Consider the following 6,000-nt stretch of genomic DNA (forward strand, 5'->3'; position numbering starts at 1 on the left):
CCCCTGGCCGCGGCAACAGGGCTTGTGGGCACCCTGGTGGCCCACTGCCCCCCCTCTTTTGCTATATGAAGGGTTTCGTCCGGAAAAAAATTAGGGCGGAGCTTTTTCGTGGATTCTCCGCCGCCACGAGGCGGAACTTGAGCAGAACCAATCTAGAGCTCCGGCACGACGATCCTGTCGGGGAAACTTCCCTCCCGGAGGGGGAAATCATCGCCATCGTCATCACCAACACTCCTCTCGTCGGGGGGGGGGGGGGGAGTCATCTCCATGAACATCTTCATCAGCACCATCTCCTCTCCAAACCCTAGTTCATCTCTTGTAACCAATCTCCGTCTCGCGACTCCGATTGGTACTTGTAAGGTTGCTAGTAGTGTTGATTACTCTTTGTAGTTGATGCTAGTTGGATTACTTGGTGGAAGAGTTTATGTTCAGATCCTTGATGTTACTCATTACACCTCTGATCATGATTATGATTATGCTTTGTGAGTAGTTACTTTTGTTCCTGAGGACATGGGATAAGTCATGCTAATAATAGTCATGTGAATTTGGTATTCGTTCGGTATTTTGATATGTTGTATGTTGTTTTTCCTCTAGTGGTGTTATGTGAACGTCGACTACATAACACTTCACCATATTTGGGCCTAGAGGAAGGCATTGGGGAGTAGTAAGTAGATGATGGGTTGCTAGAGTGACAGAAGCTTAAAGCCCAGTCTATGCGTTGCTTCGTAAGGGGCTCATCTGGATCCACTAGTTTAATGCTATGGTTAGACATTGTCTTAATTCTTCTTTCGCAGTTGCGGATGCTTGCGAGAGGGGTTAATCATAAGTGGGATGCTTGTCCAAGTAAGGGCAGTACCCAAGCGCCGGTCCACCCACATATCAAACTATCAAAGTAACGAACGCGAATCATATGAACATGATGAAACTAGCATGACAGAAATTCCCGTGTGTCCTCGAGAGCGTTTTTCCTCCTATAAGACTTTGTTCAGGCTTGTCCCTTGCTACAAAAGGGATTGGGCCACTTTGCTGCACCGTGCTACTACTTGTTACTTGTTACTTTTCACTTGCTATGTTTCACCTCACTACACCATCACTTGTTACCGCTACTTTCAGTGCTTGCAGTTATTACCTTGCTGAAAACCGTTTATCAGAGCCTTCTGCTCCTCGTTGGGTTCGACACTCTTACTTATTGAAAGGACTACGATTGATCCTCTATACTTGTGGGTCATCAAGACTCTTTTCTGGCACCGCTGCCGCGGAGGGAAGCGCCTTTGGTAAGTGGAATTTGGTAAGGAAACATTTATATATTGTGCTGAAATTTATTGTCACTTGTCACTATGGAAACTGTTCCTTTGAGGAATTTGTTCGGGGTATGTTCACCACGAACGGAAGCACGAGGAGTTGCTCCTCAACCTGAGGTACCTACTGAAAATATCTTTTATGAAATTCCTTCGGGTATGCTTGAGAAACTGCTAGCTAATCCTTTTACAGGAGATGGATCTTCACATCCAGACTTGCATCTAATCTATGTAGATGAAGTTTGTGGTTTATTTAAGCTTGCAGGTTTGCCCGAGGATGAGGTAAAGAAGAAAGTCTTTCCTTTATCTTTGAAGGATAGGGTGTTGACATGGTATAGGCTATGTGATGATACTGGATCATGGGACTACAATCGGTTGAAATTGGAATTTCATCAAAAGTTTTATCCTATGCATTTAGTACATCGTGATCGGAATTATATTTATAACTTTTGGCCTCGTGACAGGGAAAGCATAGCTCAAGATTGGGGGAGGCTTAAATCAATGCTATATTCATGCCCCAATCATTAGCTCTCGAGAGAAATTATCACTCAAAACTTTTATGCTCGGCTTTCTCATGAAGATCGCACCATGCTTGATACTTCTTGTACCGGTTCTTTTATGAAGAAGGATATTGACCACAAGTGGAATTTATTGGAAAGAATCAAACGCAACTCTGAAGATTGGGAGCTTGAAGAAGGTAAGGATTCAGGTATGAATTTCCAGTTTGATTGCGTTAAATCTTTTGTTGAAACAAACACTTCTAGAGATTTTAGCGCTAAGTATGGACTTGACTCTGAGATAGTAGCTTCTCTATATGAATCTTTTGCTGCTCATGTTGATCTTCCCAAAGAGAATTGGTTTAAGTATCATCCTCCTCTAGAAGTCAACATAGTTAAACCCAATCTAGTTGAAGAGAAAGTCATTGCCTACAATGATCCTATTGTTCCTTGTGCCTACACTGAGAAACCACCTTACCCTGCTAGGAAAAAGGATTATTCTAAAGCTCCAACTGTGATACGTAGGGGTTACATTAGACCACTTGCACCCCCTCAGGAAATTAGAGTTGAACCTAGTGTTGCTATTATCAAAGATCTCTTAGCCGAAGACATAGACGGGCATGTTATCAAATTCTGTGAGGACTTCGCTAGAATTGCTAAACCTCACGCGAAAGACAAATACGGACCTGTAGTTGGCCTGCCCGTTGTTTCTGTCAAGATAGGAGACCACTGTTATCATGGTTTATATGATATGGGTGCTAGTGTTAGTGCAATACCCCGGTCCCTATATGATGAAATCAAAGATGAGATTGCACCTGCTGAGTTAGAACCCATTGATGTCACTATTACGTTAGCTAATAGAGACACTATCTGCCCTGTGTGAATTGTGAGAGACGTAGAAGTCCTGTGTGGTAAGACGAAGTATCCTACTGATTTCCTCGTCCTTGCTACTGCACAAGATAGCTTTTGTCCCATCATATTTGGCAGACCCTTTCTCAACACTGTCAATGCTCACACTGATTGCGTTAAATAGACTGTCACTGTTAGTTTCGAGGGTGTGTCTCATGAATTTAACTTCTCCAAGTTTGGAAGACAACCTCATGAAAAAGAGTCGTCTGGTAGGGATGAAATCATTGCTCTTGCCTCTATTGTCGTACCTCCTACGGATCCTTTAGAGCAATATCTGCTTGAGCATGAAAATGATATGCATATGGATGAAAGAGATGAGATACATAAAATTGTTTTAGAACAATATCCTATTCTTAAGAATAATCTGCATGTTGAACTGCTTGGGGATCCTCCCCCACTAAAGGGTGATCCTGTGTTCGAGCTAAAACAATTACGAGATACACTTAAGTATGCCTATCTTGATGAGAAGGAGATATATCCGGTTATTATTAGTGCTCACCTCTCGAATCACGAAGAGGAGAAGTTATAAAAAACTTTGAGGAAGCACCGTGCTGCTATTGGATATACTCTTGATGATCTTAAGGGTATTAGTCCCACTCTATGTCAGCACAAGATTAAAACCGATCCTGATTCTAAGCCAGTTGCTGATCATCAACGGAGATTAAATCCTAGGATGAAAGAGGTCATGAGAAAAGAAATATTAAAGCTTCTGGAAGCAGGAATCATTTATCTTGTTGCTCATAGTGATTGGGTAAGTCCAGTACATTGCGTACCTAAGAAGGGAGGTATCACCGTCATTCCTAATGATAAGAATGAACTAATCCCACAGAGGATTATTACTGGCTATAGTATGGTGATAGACTTCCGGAAACTGAACAAGGCAACCAGGGAAGACCATTATCCTTTGCCGTTTATCGAGAAAATGCTAGAAAGGCTATCTAAACACACACACTTCTGCCTTCTAGAAGGTTATTCAGGTTTCTCGCAAATACCTGTTGCACAATCTGATCAGGACAAAACCACTTTCACCTGTCCCTTCGGTACCTTTGCTTATAGACGTATGCCTTTTGGCTTATGCAATGCACCTGCCACCTTTCAAAGATGTATGGTGGCAATATTCTCTGACTTTTGTGAAAAGATCGTTGAGGTTTTCATGGATGATTTCTCCGTTTATGATTCTTCCTTTGACGATTGCCTCAGCAACCTTGATCGAGTCTTACAGAGATGCAAAGATACCAACCTCGTCTTGAACTGGGAGAAGTGCCACTTCATGGTTAATGAAGGCATCATCTTAGGACACAAAATCTCTGAGAAAGGCATTGAAGTTGATAATGCTAAGGTTGATGCAATTGAGAAAATGCCTTACCCCATAGATATCATAGGTATACGAAGTTTCCTAGGTCATGCTGGTTTCTATAGAAGGTTCATTAAAGACTTCTCTAAGATTACTAGGTCTCTTACCAGCCTCTTGCAGAAGGATGTTCCTTTTGTTTCTGATGAGGATTGTGAGGAAGCTTTCGAAATACTTAAGAAGGCCTTGATAACCGCACCTATTGTTCAACCACCTGATTGGAACTTGCCCTTTGAAATCATGTGCGACGCTAGTGATTATGCTGTTGGTGTTGTTCTAGGACAAAGAGTTGACAAGAAGCTGAATGTCATTCACTACGCTAGTAAAACTCTAGACAGTGCCCAAAGAAACTATGGTACTACGGAGAAGGAATTTTTAGCAGTCGTGTTTGCATGTGAAAAGTTCAGATCTTATATAGTTGACTCCAAAGTCACTATCCACTCTGATCATGCTCCTATTAAGTACCTTATGGAGAAGAAGGACGCTAAGCCTAGGCTAATCAGATGGGTTCTTCTACTACAGGAATTTGATCTGCACGTTGTTGACCGAAAGGGTGCTGATAACCCTGTAGTAGATAACTTGTCTAGGCTAGAGAATGTCCTTGATGACCCACGACCTATTGATGACAGCTTTCCCGATGAGCAACTGAATGTCATCCGCGCTTCACATAGTGCACCGTGGTATGCTGATTACGCAAACTATATCGTAGCCAAATACATACCACCCAGTTTCACCTACCAGCAAAAGAAGAAATTCTTGTTTGATTTGAGACACTACTTTTGGGATGATCCTCACCTTTATAAGGAAGGAGTAGATGGTGTTATTAGACGTTGTGTGCCTGAACATGAGCATGGACAGATCCTACAGAAGTGTCATTCCGAAGCCTACGGAGGACACCATGCTGGAGATAGAACTGCTCATAAGGTATTGCAATCAGGTTTCTATTGGGCCACTCTCTTCAAGGATGCCCGTAAGTTTGTCTTGTCTTGTGACGAATGCCAAAGAATAGGGAACATCAGTAAGCGTCAAGAAATGCCTATGAACTATTCACTTGTCATTGAACCATTTGATGTCTGGGGCTTTGATTATATGAGACCTTTCCCGAGTTCCAATGGGTATACTCACATCTTAGTTGCTGTTGATTACGTCACTAAGTGGGTAGAAGCTATCCCCACTAGAAATGCTGATCACCACACCTCTATTAAGATGCTTAAAGAAGTCATTTTCCCAAGATTTGGAGTCCCTAGATATCTGATGACCGATGGCGGTTCACACTTCATTCATGGTGTTTTCCGCAAGATGCTCGCTAAGTATGATGTCAACCATAGAGTTGCATCTCCTTATCATCCTCAGTCTAGTTGTCAAGTGGAGTTGAGTAATAGGGAGATCAAATTGATCTTACAAAAGACTGTCAATAGATCTCGAAAGAATTGGTCTAGCAAACTTGACGATGCACTATGGGCTTATAGGACTGCTTATAAGAATCCCATGGGCATGTCGCCGTATAAAATGGTTTAAGGTAAGGCCTGTCATTTACCTCTTGAGCTAGAACACAAAGCTTATTGGGCAATCAAAGAGCACAACTTCGATTTCAAACTTGCCGGTGAGAAGCGGTTGTTTGATATCAGCTCATTAGATGAATGGAGGGCCCAGGCATATGAGAATGCCAAGTTGTTCAAGGAAAAGGTTAAGAGATGGCACGATAAAAGAATACAAAAATGAGAGTTCAATGTAGGTGATTATGTCCTGCTATACAATTCTCGCTTAAGATTCTTCGCAGGCAAGCTTCTCTCTAAATGGGAAGGTCCGTACGTTGTCGAGGAAGTATATCGTTCCGGTGCCATCAAAATCAATAACACGGAAGGTAATTTTCCTAGAGTGGTAAATGGGCAAATAATCAAGCATTATATCTCTGGTACTCCCATAAATGTTGAGACCAATATCA

Source organism: Hordeum vulgare, chromosome 3H (genome assembly GCF_904849725.1).
Source record: "Hordeum vulgare subsp. vulgare chromosome 3H, MorexV3_pseudomolecules_assembly, whole genome shotgun sequence".
Classification (NCBI taxonomy): Eukaryota; Viridiplantae; Streptophyta; class Magnoliopsida; order Poales; family Poaceae; genus Hordeum; species Hordeum vulgare.